Source organism: Rattus rattus, chromosome 13, assembly GCF_011064425.1.
Source record: "Rattus rattus isolate New Zealand chromosome 13, Rrattus_CSIRO_v1, whole genome shotgun sequence".
In the NCBI taxonomy this organism is placed as follows: domain Eukaryota; kingdom Metazoa; phylum Chordata; class Mammalia; order Rodentia; family Muridae; genus Rattus; species Rattus rattus.
Genome location: NC_046166.1, coordinates 44170192 through 44187775, shown reverse-complemented (window position 1 = coordinate 44187775; position 17584 = coordinate 44170192).

The window sequence follows — 17584 nt, the reverse complement described above, 5'->3', positions numbered from 1 at the left end:
TGATGTTCTTCCAGCATTGTGCTGGCAGCTCTGATTGGAGCAGCTTCATTTTGCAGTGGTCATTACAGAGAAGTGTATCTGGTCAAGGAAAATAACTGACTATTGAATGCTCAGCTGTGGCTGAGATGTCTACACCTCCTTCCCACCTCAGATGACGGGACACTGACTTCTGTATCTGACATGACTGGTGTCATATCACCTTTTTCCTTTTCCATTCATGGATCCATGGACAATGAAGTAGTTACTGCTCCAGCTAATGCTTCCATGTTAACATGAATTCGATGGACGTTCTTATTAAAGTGTATTATAATATGGTGCATGAACTTGACGTGCCATGTTTGGTTGATCTCACTGGGAGGTCTACCAGATACCTCTTCTGAAGGTAAGGGAGGAAGATCCATGGCAGGGGTAAGGGACTATGGTCAGAATGTCAACTGTGGTGAAAATATAATATGTGAGAGAAGATATAAGATAAATTTTAAAAATCATGTAGGATTCAATATTTATAGACCTTTCTTAAAGTGTTAAGTGCATTATAGTCCTTAATAAATAACAAACAGGATTCTCCAATTTCAACACAAGAAGCTGTGGGTTTTAATTGCTGCAGCTATAGTTGCTGCTACTGCTGCTGTCAGGGTTGCTTTGTTCTTCGTTGTAGTTTTGTCCAAATTCATAAAGAACAAGTGTTCTTAAGAAATTCCTGGGGGTTGGGGATTTAGCTCAGTGGTAGAGCGCTTGCCTAGCAAGCGCAAGGCCCTGGGTTCGGTCCCCAGCTCCGAGAAAAAATAAAAAAAGAATTTCCTAATCTGCTTTGAACGTCCTAGCACCCACCTAAATAATGAAAATATTTCCCTTTTGTGTGATCTTTAATTGGACGGGAAGCTGTACTGTGGGAATTCTGGGGCATTTCCCCAACTCTTGATTTCCTTTTAATATAAGGGTATATATTCGTCCCATTATTCTGGTTTTCTCTACTACTCTTCGTGTGATAAGTTGTTTCTTGTCACATGATTTATTTTTGTCTTTCTGTTGAAAGTGTGATTGAAAGGCAACAAATGGTGTATATATTTAGTGTAAAGACATCTTGATGAGTTTGAAAGAAAGCACAGACCAAAAAAGTTAGCCATGACTTCCAAAAATCCCGCTTGGTTTGCATGAATATTTATGCAACAAGAATCTTGACATAGAAAAACCAGGAAAGGGGATAACATTTGAAATGTAAATAAAAAATATCCAATTAAAAAAAGAATCTTGACATAATATCTGCCCTCGACTAATCTTTAACCTTATTCTGGAATGTTGTCTGTGGCATTATGTTATGTATGTCTTAAGGTCTCAATATTTTGTATGTCAAACCCTTTACCCTTTGACAATATCTCCCTTCTGCCTCTTCCCCCAGGCCCTGACAACTACCATGATGCTCTCTGCTTCAATAGGTTTGTATTCGATTCCTAATATAAGATGAATTAGGTCTTACTTGCCTTTCTGTCTGGCTTATTTTAATTAGGATAATATCTTCAAGTTCATTCAGGTTATAAAGACTGGAGGCTATTCAGAGTGTGCAGGTACCATATTTTTCTTATCCACTCATCTGTCCATGGACAACTGTGTGGTTTTTGTTGTACCAAAAGCTACAGTAATATGGGGGTGTAGACATGTCTTCAGGACCATGATTCCAAGTACTATCCATGTGTTCCCTTACATAGGATCGCTGAACCATAAGGTAATAGTACTAGTTGTAAATTTTCAGCCCCTCTATAGTCTTTCTATAGTAGAATAACAGTTGACACTCTTATAGAAGGAACAATGCAAAGGTCCTTTTCCCCCATACTTCTTTATTCACACAATTTTATTTAGCTTGTTTTATTTTTAATTGGCTTACAACATAGCAGTTTCCCTGTGCCATTTTCATACATACTAAGCTGAGTTTGACCCTCCTCCACTCACTTTGCTCCTCCAACTCCCTGCCCTCCCTCAAGTATTTCTTAAACTCTTCCACTTCAGATAATTCTGCTTGACATTCATACCATGGGTGCTATTATCCCCAACTCATCACCCTTAAAGTCTCATTTTCCTGCATTTTGGTTTCCTAGAACTTGCATACACTTCTGCATTAAAATGCACATGTAAACACTATAGCTAAGCAACCACATATGAGCACATATGTGGTGTTTGTCTTTGGGAATCTGGGTTATTGCACTTGATATAATATTTTCTAGTTCTTCCTATTGCCTTGCAAAGTTTACAATTTCAGTTTTCTTCATGGCTGAATCATATTTCTTTCTGTCTATGTACTACCCCTTGCTCATCCTAACAATTGTTATCTTTTGATTTTTACGTGACTATCTAGGCTAACTGGTATGATGTCAGATCATATTAGTTGGACTCACATTTCCACTCCCATAGTTCTAAAAAGAAGTTCAAAAGAAAGGTAGTCTAGGGTAGTGAGATAGTCGAGAAGGTAAATGTGCTTGTTATGAAATCTTGGCGACCTGAGTTTGATCCTGTATAACTTATGTGATATGATATCCTGGCAACATGGATTAGGTCCTATATAACCCATGTAAGGTTGAAGGAGACAGATGACTCCACAGCTTATCACCTGACCTCTACATATGTATTTTTGTATGTATACATGAATGCACGCACACACATGAAAATAATAAAAATTTTGAAAGAGGGATAATTTTTGATGTGTGACATGAAGCTATTACACAAACCATTTGCAGAAGAAATGGCTGCTTCTAGGTTTTATATTGAACGATTGTCCTTCTAAATCTGTTTTTAGTCTAATATATTCTAATACATTTTCTGTTAACCAATTTAATTTTTTCCATGCTTGATAAAATACCTTTGTATCACACAGTTTAGTACCAGGGACACTGTGGGATAAAAAGCAGAAAGAATATCTCCGAAACACAGGTAATTTTTAATTTTATCAGACAATTTTTTCCCATGAAGAATTTATAACTTTCTCATTTCTAATCAAATTCCTTGCCACAGGAGCACGCTCTAATTAGAGCTGTCTGCTCCTAGCAGAACTTTTTATCCCACACAATGTGTGGCGAAACATTCTAATCCATTTTAAGTGTGTAATTTTTTTTCTGCACTCAAAATCGAGGCAGTGAGCAGCTGAGTGTCATTGAAGAGTTTTCTTATACAACGAGGGCAAGGAAAGTTAAAATCAGTGATGACTGAGTGGAATGGAAAGATCTAGAAAGATCTAGAAAATATTGACCTAGGACATGTGGTGAACAAAATGGATGACCATCTCTTCACTGCCTACTTATTGAAACAGTCAGACACAGAAAATCTATTTTCATCCTATTTATTCAACGGCATTCCATCTTCCCTAGTGTCAAAGGTCACTGATTCATGTCCCTGTACATGTAATTTCTTATCAATTTATATCAATAATACTTGTTTTTATAAAACCATGATGCCTGTGCAAGTCAAACTACCAACAGATTGAAGCCTCTGGTCTTATTTTCTATAGTTAGGGTGCATTATAAAATAATCCCTAGATAACTTATTAAATGATTTGTCTGTTTGTTTGTGTACCACATGTGTGCAATGTTCAAAGAGGGCATAAAAGGGTGTCAAGTCCCCTGGGACTGGAGTTACAGATTCTTGTGAGTTGCCTTGTGGGTGCTGGGAATCTTCCTCTGGAAGAGCAGCCAGTGTTCTTAACTATTGATCCATGTCTCTAGTACCTGGTTTAAAAAAAAAAATCTTAAGGTTGCTGCTTTTTTCTTGTCTTCTTACAAAAGAATAATTTACAGAACATTCTACCTTTGGTCCTACTGCAAATACTGAGTTTCTATGCAGACAGCATATTATTTCTGTCATACCGCATGTATCATTACGTGAGATGTAAGAACTGAGCAATCCAAGACACTTCATTTGTGAACAGTCACTGTGACTACGGGCCACAGAGCCACGTGGCAATCTTCAACACTTAGGAGGAGGTGGACACAGAGCTGTTCTCTGAAGGTACCAGGAAGCATGAAATGCTCAGAGTACACAGAGGTGCTATGAAAGAAGAAATGGAGTGCTATTCAAATTTGCATAATTAGAAATTATTGTAAAGGAAACTGTAAAACAATCATTTAAATGTCAGCGAACGGCCCCTAGGAGACCAGGGCACTGACAGGCAGGCAGTTGACCACCTGCTGTTGAGGATCTGTGTTTCCAGAGCATCCAAATTCCCCCTCTTGAAGCCACAATTATGCCGAACCCTCTGACAAACTCCTCCTGAGCTTTAGATTGCTGCTCTCCCCTGCTCCCCTGCTGATTTTACCCTTGTCTTTTTTCTCCACCTTGTCTCCTCCACACCTTTGCTTCAGCTCTGCTTTTTCAGACTTCTGTGAGGGGGTGAAAGGGCCGACTGACACAGAGAAACACTTTTGTGTATATGAAAGACAAAGACATGCATTCCACTGCTTCAAAGGAAGTAAATTTTAAAGAAGTGCCATTAGCATGCGCGTGCACGCACACACACACCCCTCACACACACACACACATGCACACATATAATCCTCAGTAAGATGTGCATGGGCAGTTTCTGACTTCAGAGTGAACAAACCTAGACGTACAATGACCTCTCTGCACACAAACACACATGACGGAATTTATCTCAGAAGAGCAACCTGACTCAAGGCTAACCACAGGATTTCGTGTCTTGTACAGTTTTCCCTCGTTACTTGTACATCACAGATTAGACTCTGGTGATGATGAAAACATCTTAGGGGCAGTAACAATAGCTGATAGCTATAGATGACGTCACTGAAGTGTCTCAGGTGTGGTACATGCTTAAGTGTGGACTAATCGCAAACATCTTGTGGGAACAGAAAGGTTCTTTGTGTTTTCCAAGGAGTACAAGTCACTCATCTTTGACACATGTCTGTCCTGTAAGCAAACCTCAGAATTTCCACGTTGACATAGACGGTGACTATATGGCATGCATATGAGGAAAGTTACCCACACATCATCATCTATGCTGATCAATGACTATAACTTAGTGATAGCTTTCAGGCTTATTTCATCATTTCTATTCCACGTCCACACAGGAAGGGATTTCACCTGTGAGTAGTCAACTCTGAGTGAATTTCCAGTCAGCATGGAATGAAGGAGAGAGTCATAAATAATGCATGCAGTGACGCAGCAAAATTAATGGCCACATTATCCATAGTTTACCAAGGGTTTGTTTATATTTGTTCACAACTGGATGCCTGTTAAACATAGACATCTGTGTAAATAGTCACTGAAGACAGGGCTTTCCACAACTCCTAATTATATGCTGTACAGTCATTGAAAACCAGAGACTGCTCTACTAATTTACACACAGGGCACATGTAGACTTTAAAGACAATACAACTAGGACATAGCTCAACATATTTAAAACTAATACAGGTTCTGTCCTTTTTCTTTTTCTACCTAATGCTGCTTAAATGTTTCAATTGCCTTGATGGACTAGTGTGGTTTACAAACCTATGCTAGTGTTTTGGGGCCTCATTAAGGCTTGGTAGCCTCGTTACAGATGCAAACCAGTATTGAGTAGCTATTTTATGGAGATACAGAAAAGCGTTGGTATATCCTTACAGAAGCCAGATTATGGGAGAGTTTTGGAGATTGGAGAGAGTCACAATCCCTCAATGAAATTGATTTTCAAGGAATTCCATCTTCATTAGATATAATGAAAGAATAAAAAATGCAGCTAAGAAGTCAGAAGTTTAAAAAAGCCCTAAATACCTCAAATTCCAGACCCTGCCCTCTACCTGTACTAGCTGACCATAAAGTTAGATTAAAATCTTAGAGAATAATCTTGAGAAGCAGGAAGCTTCTCCCAGGAACTGATGGACCATAAAGTAAACAATCTTGAGAAACAGGAAGCTCCTCCTTGTGATTCACTGGTATTCTCGACATTTTCCAATGATGCCCTCCCTACCCGCTGGGGTTGAGGTTTCTTCCTTTAAATTCCCCTTGTCTTAGTTACTGGGGGTCGAACTCTACTGCCCCTGCGTGGGATATGAGTCTCGACCCCAGTGCACTGGTTCCTATCAATAAACCTCATGTTTATTACAGCAAGGACGGTCTCACGTGAGTTCTTGGGGAGGTCGCATCATCCCGAGACTTGAGTGAGGGTCTCCCCACTCCGGGGGTCTTTCAATAGCAAATTAAAGCAATGAACGCCCATCTCATTTCACAGGAGCTATAGGTCAACCCTGTACCAAGAAAAGAATTATCATACCTGTGTTCTGGGAGGACTGTTGCCTTTATATCATACCTATAGCAGTCATTGCTTATGACTTGCTTTGTTTTCTTCTTTGCTTGTTAGATACATTACACCTCAGAAAGTCCAATCATCTGACAAGAGCTACAGTTACAACAGTTTCAAAATGGCCCATGTGTTAGAAGACTTTTTCCCAGTGTTACAAAGCTAGTGGTATGTCCTTTAAGAGGCAGGACTTGGTGAGGGTCTTTAGACATCAGGAATCCCTGTCATTTGAAGGGATTACAGTAGTCCCATTTGTTTCCATGAGAATGTTGTTGTAAGTGTCCCTTCCCCCAGTCTATGGCTTCCTGTCTCTTCATGTCTGCTTCCTTTCTGTCCTCTGCTCTCAGCATAATTTGGCAATGGTGACTCTCACTAGACCTGGTACTTTTTAAAAAGTGGAACTTCTTTATGACCTTCTTTCTTTATAAGTTATTGAGCTTCTGGGCATTTTGTTGTATGAATAGAAAAATGGTTAATGCATCTAATTATACCAAACAAACTACATCTGCTTGGCCTTACATAAATTATCAGTTGTGAACAAAAATATATGCTAGCTTTGTACAATATAAATTGCACTGTACAATAAAAATGAGTTTTTTTCTTTACCAGCTTGTTGGGGTAGGAGCTTGTCTAATAAAAATTCTATTATTTGGTTAGGTAAAAACCCATAGTCTTGAAACAATTAATGAATAAAATATGCATAGAAATGGGATTCTTGCAAAGTGTTTTTAGCTGGAAGCATCATCCTGGCTGCATGAAAAGGAAGGACTTTGAAAGGGGCCAAAGAATTTCATAAAAGGTGGACAGTTTGACAAGGGAATAAAGCCCTTTGACCTAAAGCCAAAAATAAAGGGACAAAAACTATGACTTTTAATATAAGAATCACTTATGTATTTACAAATTCATACTTAAATATTAAATCATCTCATCCAGTCCGGAAAGGTTTTCCAAAAAAACAGGAAGCAAAATATGTGTGCTTTGATCTTAAACTCTTTTGAGTATTTCAATATTTTATTCATAATGGTAGATTTAAAGGAAAAGAAAAAATAGCATGGTGGCTCATGCCGTAACATCAGGACTGAGAAGGCTGAAGAAAAGGGATTAACAGGAGTCCGAGACCAGCCTGTGTTACATAATGAGATTGAAACAAGCCTAGATTATAGACCTGATTTCAAAATCAAACCATAAAAAGTAGAGATGGGGTTGTTTACAGGACAGCTGTACACATGGATTCTCATTGAGAGTCAGTTTTCAAAAATATTTTAATTTCTTATTATTATTACTAGTATTGTGTATGTGTGATGTATGTGCTGATGATACATATCTGTTTATGCGTGGAAGTCAGAAACCTTTGTGGAATCAGTTTACTTCTCTTTCCCACCTTTAATATGGGTCCTAGTTATTGAGTTTAGGGGTCAGCCTTACGTCATCAGGTGGCAAGCACCTTTTCCTGCTAAGCCATCTCTCTAGTGCATTGAGAACAATCTTTACTCTTTATCTTATTTTGTTCTTAGAGAATGACTATTTTATAAACCATAATTATATTTTGTTCACTTTACAAAAGATAGAACAACAGTGTCACATGTAAATGGAGGTAGATTTTATATTTAAGATACAAATTAGATGGCATGACAAGAATTGCTAATTTGATGAAATGCCACTTGGGATATTTGGTCAGACACAGGTAAGAATCATGCTTGTGTTACTTCCTTTGTGTATCTCTCTTCTCTCACAAGAGTTCTCTACCTGGTACTCCATCAATACTGAGTGAGGAGATAATAAATATTATCGCAGAGGCGATAGGAAGAGAAACTAAATGATTGTGTGCAAATTACCCAAAATGAATATGGTGTAAGAAAATAAATATGGCTTTCATTATTGTTCTTCCATCCCAGGAAGCTGCGTGAAACGGATGGAGAGTGCGAAGGGAATTTTTGTGTTTTAAATGTCTACAGTTTGAAGACCTTATCTCTGTTTCTGGCTAAGTTTGTACTGTCAGACATTAGGTAAGGAGACAGTGGAAGAGTGGGATAGATTCAGTGTTTGAGGTTTAAATTTTAGGCTCAAACTTGATGTCATAATTTAGGAAGTAGTATTAACTTTTACTGACGCAGGTATTAGGAAAAAAATCTTCAATTTTGGTCCTGCCTTAGGAGATCTAATCTCATTTTCCATTTGATTAGTTGAGGACGTATTTAATTAAGCACTTATTAAATTCAGACATCAGTTAGAAATTATCTAATATTCAAAAAAAAGTCATTAGTATTCATTACTGTTCTATGAGAAAATAATAGGCAGAATAGACAAATATTAAAGTTAATAACAGGACAATGTAATGTATATAAATACAAATGAGCCAAACAGTATTGTAAGATTTTACGTATACAAGAATCACTACGATTTTCACAATCTTCCTTGAGTGCAGAGAAAAAACAAATGCAGCTTCAAAGGAAGATGTGAATTAGCATGACAAAGAAGAGAGCATATTTATAATGGTAGGAGGAATACATTTGAACATGAGGAGAAACACTGATTCGGAAATGTCCAGGCCATGTTCTATGAAAAGCAGAGATGAGCCTCGCTGAGGAAGACTGTTTCTATGAGGTGGGAAAGGTGATAGGGAAATTACAGTTACAGTCAGCGGGTAGAGAGCCTTAAGTGACAGTCCAGGCTTTTAAGACAATTCTGAAAGTGGTGGTTGATGATGAGATGTAGAGTCATTTGTGGACCATTTATCTGATGTGCTCTAGTGTGCCAGGCACATTTAAGATGGGGCATGTGCGATGAAATGAGTTATGCTGGACAAATGATCGTATGCAGTATATACTAACCCATATTTTATCCATTATATTAATAATTGCAATTTTGAGTACATTAAAAATTTACATTTCTCTTTTCCCTTTCCTCCCTCCAAACCCTCCCATATAACCCTCCTTGCTCTCTTTCTGATTCCTGGCCTCTTCTATTACTTATCATTGTGTGCATATGTGTATATGTATGTGCATATGTGTTACTAAATAAAACCTGTTCAGTACATAGGATGTTAATTGTGTGTATGTTTTCAAGAATAACTTTTTGGTGCTAGAAACCCAGTTGGTCTGCTCTTCATGAGGAAGACCAACTTTCCCATTCCTAGCTCTCCTCAGTTACTTTTACTTTGTGTAGGGTTGAGGTTTTGTGGGCTCTTCCCCTTCTATTTCCTATGATCATTGGTGTGGTCCTTGCTCAGTTCACATTGGGGCTACTGCACCACCAAGTCTCACCAGCAAGAATATGTGCCCTTACTTGCTCTTAGTGATTTTACCCCTACTCACCATGCTGCATTGTTGTTATTCTCATTGCTCTATGCTTTCCACTAGTTCTCTGGCTGCTGTTGCACGCTTCTGTTCTCACTTGTCTAAATTCAAAAAAGTTCTGTGGAGCTAGCCATTTGGGTCTCAATTAAATTAATATACTAAGCTTCAGACTAACACATGAATCATCATCTTATAATATTGAATTTGAATATTTAAGAATAGTACATCTTTGTATTTATGCAAGTGTTCTTTATACTTTTTGATGGCACTTTAAAGTTTAAAAATGATCTTCAAATAAACCTTATACATTTAAAAAAAAAAAAAAAAAAAAAAAAAAAGATGGGGCATGTGAGGGTCAGGAAGCACATTAAGGAGCTCTTCGGATAAACCAAGCATGGGACACTGAGGGCCACCACTACAGAGGCATCCATGCACAGGACTGGAAAAAATGATATGAGGAGGAATACTATTTGCTCCAAAGGAGAGATCAGTTGCACCTTTTAGTTGGCATGGCTTGAGAAAATGCTCTAAAAATCATTTCAAAAGTGGTCACAAGTAAAGGAAGGGAAGAATGTTTTCATTGGAGCAAGCAATCTCTAAAATGTCATATGCACAAAGTCTACTCCTGCATGCTTTTTGGTTGGTAGTTCAGTCTCTGTGAGCCCCCGTGGGCCCAGGTTAGTTGACTCTGTGGGTCTTCTTGTGGTGTCCTTGACCCCTCCACCTGACTCAGTTCTATCTCCCACTCTTCCACAAGGCTTCCTGAGCTCTGCCTGATGTTTGGCTTTGGATCTCTGCATCTGTTTCCATCTGCTTCTGGGAGAAGCCTCTCAGGAGACAGCTCCTGTCTGCAAGCACAGCAGAGTCTCATTAATAGTGTCAAGGCTTGGCTCTCTCCCACGAGATGGGTCTCATGTTGAGTCAGTCATTGTTTGGCTGTTCACTCATTCTCTGCTCCTTCTTTATTCCTGCACATCTTGTCGGCAGGACAAATTTGAGGTTGAAGGCTTTGTGGATGGGTTTATGCACCCGTCTTTCCACTGGAAGTCCTGCCTGGCTTCAGGGGGTGGCCACTTCAGTTTCTTTATCCCTAGCTGGTAAGAATCTCAGCTAGGGTCACCCCTATAGCGTGCCTGTAGTCTCTGCTATGCTAGGTCTCCAGCTAGTCCCAGAGATACCCCCTATTTCCATACTCATTCCCAGCCCTCTCCCATGCCATCTATCCCAACACCTAACCACCATCTCCATACCCCTCATCACCCCCTCTCCTACCCAGCTCCCTCTCTCTATCCACCTCCGATGACAATGACTGCTTTTGTTTTCCCTTCTGAGTGAGATTCACCCATCCTCTCTGGGACCCTCTATTACCCAGTGGTGGGTTTTGGGGGCAGGAGGTGTTTGTGGGTTTTAGCATGGTTATCCTGCATTATATGGCTAACACCCAGTTATAAGTGAGTACATACTATACATGACTTTCTGGGTCTGTATTACCTCACTCAGGATGATATTCTCAAGCTTGGTCTTCATGTGAGTCTCCTAAAAACTGGAGCAGAGGCTGACCCTGACTCTGTTGCCTGCCATTGGACCCTTTCTCCCTACCTGCCTGCTTGGACCTCAGTGAGAGAGGAAGTGCTTAGTCCTGTTTGGACTAGATGTCCCAGGTAGGGTGGTCCCCAAGGGGCCTTCCCCTTCAAGAAGGGGAGAGAGTAATGGAAGGAGGAACTTGTAAGGACAGGACCGTGAGAAAAGGAAGGAGGCTGCAATTGGGATGTAAAGTGAAAATAAAATAAAATAAATTTTATTTATAAAATATAAATAAATTATGGAGGAAAAAAGTCTACTCCTGTGCTTAAATCAAAGACAACCCTCTCTCTCCTCTGTCCAGCTATTTATATTCTCTAGTTCAAATTCTGAGATTTCTAGAAAAACTGTTAGGTCACTGGGTTCCGGGAATACTGACTTCCACATGAATCAAGCATTTCATCACACCTTCTCCAATACTATGCTAATTCCTTCTTTGCATAAATCTCTTTCCTAATTAAATTTTACCAAGCCAAATATTGATTGGCACAAGAGTTAATTAAGGGTTAAAAATTTAAACAAACTTATTGCTTTCATAGGGCCTGTGAGGATTTTGTTTTTTATATTGAAAACATCCATGATAAAGTAGTGTGTTGCTACTCTATCTTCAAAAGTCACTGATAGTGAACAATCACGTCAAAAATTAAGCAAGGAGTTCTGGGAAGCCGGGCAAATGTGCACTCCTACTAAATGCATAATTAAAATCTCTCTTCTAAAAGCCACAATGCAGTTAAACAGTTCCTCGAGGCACAGAGGAACAATTCAATGGCATCTTTGTGCTACAGAGAATACTAAACAAAGTCACTTTCCGCTTTCAATTTTTGCTCTCTGGCCCTATGTAAAAAGTTGCCAAAGAAATTGCTTTGTGCTCAGTAGAAATTCAAACCTGTTCATTCCAGGGAGTGGAACCACTGAGGGTCAAAGGGAGAAAAAAAAAACACCAGCTATGTCACATTTTCGGAGATCAGAAATTTCTTCTGGGCTCAGCATGTGCGTATTAGCTTCTTTCTGTGGATGTATTTAAGTTTCCAAACAGCTTAATCTTTATTAACTCAAACTGGGTAAACGGTCACTTATGAAGAGTTGTTTGGGTTCAGACTATACAAGTAAGGTACTTGAAATGGAGATGCTTTAAAATAATAATAATAATGATAATAATGATAATAATAATAAATTATATGCAGATAAACTAACTTAAAATCCTGAAACAGCAACCAATACATTAACTTTGATACCATATTTTGTAAAGATCTAAACAAACTCTCCTACATCTCAAGAAGAAACAAATCTGTAAGACACGCAGCTCAGCAAACTAGAACACCGTGGAAGTGCCCTTGTGTGGACTTCAATATAAAAACAGAAATACCGTCAACCGTGAGAAAAGTTCAAAAGAACACTAAGCAAAATCTAAAGACTTAGGACATATTTTAAACCATGGAGATAAAAGTGCTCTGAAATTTCTTCTCTAAAGTTAAAACTACAAATTCCATCAAATTTTGAATTTTGGATAATAAGGATGGAGCTATCCTGTGGTAATATTTTAAAACTACCTGCGTTAGTTAACACAATGACATATATTTTCTTAAATACATAATAAATGAGTCCTAAGGCCTCTGGGCCCTTCCCTGTGTTGACTGGCTCTGGGTTGACCAGCTTTTTTCTATCTGGCCTATTGTCCATTCATAGTTCTCTGCATTTAATCCCTCAGTGGAACCCACTGAAAACCAGAGAGTGGGAGAAATTAATGTTAAGTCAATTACATGAACTTTTAAGGTCCATTCAGTCAAAGGGTTCCTTTATGGGAAACTGCGGGAGCTCCTCTGAAGTTTTCTATTAGTTTCGGTCAATTTCATTGCTTTGCGCTCAACATTAGCTACTACACTGACACCATAATTGATACTAAATTGACTAATAAAGCAAGTTTTTTTATATATGTTCCCACATTCTTTAAAATCGACTTACTCCCAGGCTTAGATCATCTTTGACAGGTGCAACTGCTGAAAGGTTTAAATGCCAAGTACCCACTGTGCTGCCATCGGCCCTCTTAATATTCCACACTAAACTTGGAAATCTTTCATTTTTCATATCAGAAGTGTTTTCATTTAAAAAGAAACACTAGGATGTCAAAGTACTGTGTGTCGATATCAAATTTTCCTCTGTCGTTAATTGAATTCATATTTATAATAAAACTCAACTTTGAATTGAAAACTTACGTTCTTTCCTCCTTGTTACATTGCAGTAACCGATATTAGCCTCCGTAATTAAGACACTAACTCATCAAATCAGAGAGGAGTCTTGGTTGGTTCCACCTGTGTCTGGAGGCAACACTGTGCTCTGGAAGGCTGGTTGGTCAGAAGTCATGGGTTAGTCAAGAGCAAGAAGGCTGCATAATTTCCACACACTGTGATGACCCATAGATCGCAAGCCACAAATATCCAAGATGTTAAGGAAAAACGGTTTCCATATATATATATATATATATATATATATATATATATATATATATATATATGGCAGTATAACAAGCCATTGAGTTTCAGAGCAAATGCCCCTAATTGAAACATAATTCCCAGAGTCAGGCTCTTCCCTATCATTCTTGTGAGGAGGGTGGAATATACAATTTTAAACGTTCTTGAGAAATTTAGTATAAAACCCTATGAAGAAGTTCCCTGATAAACTGTAGTTTTATATAAAGCAGAATCTCACTGTTGACACTAGAAAGAGAAACATGTTTTGTAGAAGCAAGCATTTTACGAAAAAGCAGATACACACCACTCAAAATACCGCTGGCAATGATTCTTCAAAAAATGACCATCGATGCCATTTTATAACATCACCAGAGGTTAAACTATTAAATTTCCCAAAGAATGATGGCTTTTTCTATTTAACCTAGAATATAAGTAGCTTGCAATTCCAGATAGTTTGGTGTCTGTTTTATTAACATTCTATGCCTCTGATTGTTCCATGGTGTATTAACACCTCAGCTTCGAAAGTGGAGAAAGCATATGTCTCTGCCCTGGAGTCAACAATGCAAGTAAATAAATGAGCCAGTACTCCCTCATTCAACTGCAGCCCTGGCTCAAAGACGGCACGTACATGGATGTCTCCAGAGGACACTGCCCTCATCACAGAATGGGTGACTAATTGGCAAGGTCCCAGTGTACGTCTATGAATGATGGATTTGGAAGTTTTAGGGGGTTGCATTTAATCTATAGGTTGCTTTTGGTAGGGTGGCCAATTTCACAAAATTAACTCTTCCAGACAGTAAGCATAGGAGGGGTTTCCATCTTTTGCTATCTTTCTGTCTTCAAGTCTTCAGTGTCTTCAAGTTTTCATTGTAGTACTCTTGCATTTCCTTAATTAGCTTTATTCTCTCTCTCTCTCTCTCTCTCTCTCTCTCTCTCTCTCTCTCTCTCTCTCTCTCTCTCTCTGTGTGTGTGTGTGTGTATGTATCTGGCTTTAGTATATGCAAATGAGGGCAAATGCTGCTGCTGGTATTCAATTCTGGGATTTTAACATTTTAGCATTTTCACAACTCATAAAGACATGCATACTTCCTGATAGTCACTCTTGTGGCCAGTTCCTGCAAATGGCTATCCAATGCTCTATTGATATGGATTTGTTTATTTTGTATCTCAAAACCAATATAAAAAGGTTATTTCTTTACTGGTTTGCTAAAATAGTCAATTCTAATTTATTTGTATATTTATAAAATAATAGGATTAAGAAAATGGGGGCAAAGGAAAGCAAAACTGCAGATTTAGGTCAAATATTATTTACCAAAAAAAATGCTAAAAATAAATTTTAATTTCTAAGCTTAATTTCCTGAAATTTATTTTTTCAATTACTCTATTCTTGCCACCAAACAAGTATTCCTGAAAGAAATACATTATTTTCTCACTAGAAGCACATTAAGTTAATTATGTTTTATAGCCAAAGCAAATAATGCTAAACACAGCTCACATATAAAAGAAACGTAATAATTAAATAAAATGCGTCTCAGGAAAACATCCAACTATTAGTTATTTTAGCATAATTGCTCAATGTCTGACAGAAAATCAAATGCACATCTATTCTTAAAGTGAAGAATGGAAATCAAAGGTTACTTAAACTGTGTATTCTTAAAAAAAAAAAAAAAAAAAAACAACTTTGCTCTTTTAGTGATGGGATAATAATGTGGGATTAAAACAAAAGTATCCTTACCACAAAGTAGTCTTGTTCATGAGCTGTGTTGATAAAACTGTGTTTTAAACATCTTCTGGATCTATGATAATGTACGGCACAGAATGTTTTAACAGTCTTGAGGGGCAGTGGGAGGTGGTTGTCTTAGTGTATTAGTAGGAGATGTTTAAGATAGTGTGCTGTACAGGGAAAGGGAAGGGATTGCAACCTTTCATTGAGGCAAATCCAGCCAAGCTCTCTTATGAGTCAGATGAAGGGGGAAAAGAAATTTTAGAATTCCCACAACTTCTTGCTTGAGTGAATGGATCTGACAATAAAATTTACCAGTGTAAGAGACGGAGAATGACTTTAGGTGTCTGGCTAGAAAAGATAACCAGGGTTAGGCAGTTTCCCAGGTAGTTGTTTACGTCTTCTTAACTGTGAATTTCAGTTCTTGAATTTTTGTTCTAGAGAACGAGAAAAAATTACTTGGAAATGGTCAACATAAACATTTTCAATCATCAGAATTCTATTCAAGTATTTAAAGAAAACTGCGGGTCACCAAGGAGAAAAATAAATAAGGCTTAACAGTAGCGTCAAAGGAGTATGGAGAACTACTGAGCCCAATTCAGTTACTCTATCTTGTAATCATACAGTATAGCATCTCTTTCTGGGGAAGAGAGAGGAGAGAGAGAAAGAGAGAGAGAGAGAGAGAGAGAGAGAGAGAGAGAGAGAGAGAGAGAGAGAGAGAGAGAGAGAGATTTGAAGTGTGGAGTCTGGACTAATAAATATTCCTGATTTGTCTTTCCATATTTGTAGCTTTGTTTCATTTTCTTCTAGCATAAAAAGTTATTTCTCGGCAAACATTTAGATAAAATACCACACACTCAGAGAAAGAAATTCTAAATTGCAGATCAAAATCAATGCCATATTAAATGAGAGAGGGTAGTGAGAATGCAACTTACCATATTTTGATTTAATACCGGAAGCAGGAGAATTCACAAGGGAGAATACAGATTGGAATTTTCGGGGACATTTTCCTCCATACCTGGGGAAAGGTACTGCTTTTTCTCTGTGGGACTTAGTCAAGCTTCTTGAGAGGGAGGAATAAGAGTGGAGCCAACTTGATTTCTCTCCCAAATACATTGAATGTAAAGTTACTTCAATTTTTTTCTTGCCACCTGTTAAAGACATTCTATTTCTTTTATGCTGAGGTAAAATGTAGTACTTATAAAGTATTTGCAAGGGATAACTCCTCAGACATGGAGTGCAAGTTATAGTGAAAATATGTTTGACACCAAAATATGTTTGATCATCAGCTACATTTCATGGTTAAGGTATTAGTGGCACGATTAATGAATTATTCTATATTAGTTGTAGAACCTCTAATGTTTTCATATACCATCTATACTATTTTGTGTTTGTACTGACTGGTTTTATGCCAATTTGACACAAGCTAGAGCCATCCATTGAGGAAATGGATCCCTAAGATCCAGCTGCAAGGCATTTTCTTAATTAGTGATTATTGGGGAGAGCCCAGCCTATTGTGGGTAATGCCATCCCTGGTCTAGTGGTCCTGTGCTTTATAAGAAAGCAGGCTGAGCAAGGGATGCGTGGGAAGCAAGACAATAAGCAACACCCCTCCGTGGTCTCTGCATCATCTCCTACTTCCAGGTGATAGCCCTGCTTGAGTTTCTGTCCTGACTTTTTCCAGTGATGGACTATAATCTGCAAGTGTAAGCCAAATGAACCATTTTCTCCCCAACTTCCTCTTTGGTCCTGGTGTTTCCTTGCAGCAATAGAAAGCCTAAGATATTAGAATTCTATAGCAGTCCATATTTAAGTTCCCAATTGATGTACCAAAGAGTCACTCTTTACCTTTAAAAATACGCTTGTTTCATTTGTTGATTTAACCCTGGAGAGCATCTGCAACGAGGAAGCAGAACTGTTCTTGCAAGCTTTTATATTTGCATTACATTTACAGTGGGAGACAAAGAAGTGGACCCAATAAGAGTGCTAGCCAAGCAAGCATGAGACCCTGAATTCAAATCTCTAGAAACCACCTTAAAAAGCCAGCCATAGATCCACATGCATGTAATCCCAGCCCTCCTAGACTTGGAGGCAGTAGGACTGATAAGACTTGCTGACCATCGAGAGACAGCCAAGCTCTAAGTTCACAGTGAGAGACCCTATCTCAAAAGAATAAGACCAGGAATGACAGAGCAGGTCATCTGACATTCTCAGGCATCCACTCATGTAAGAGCATGTG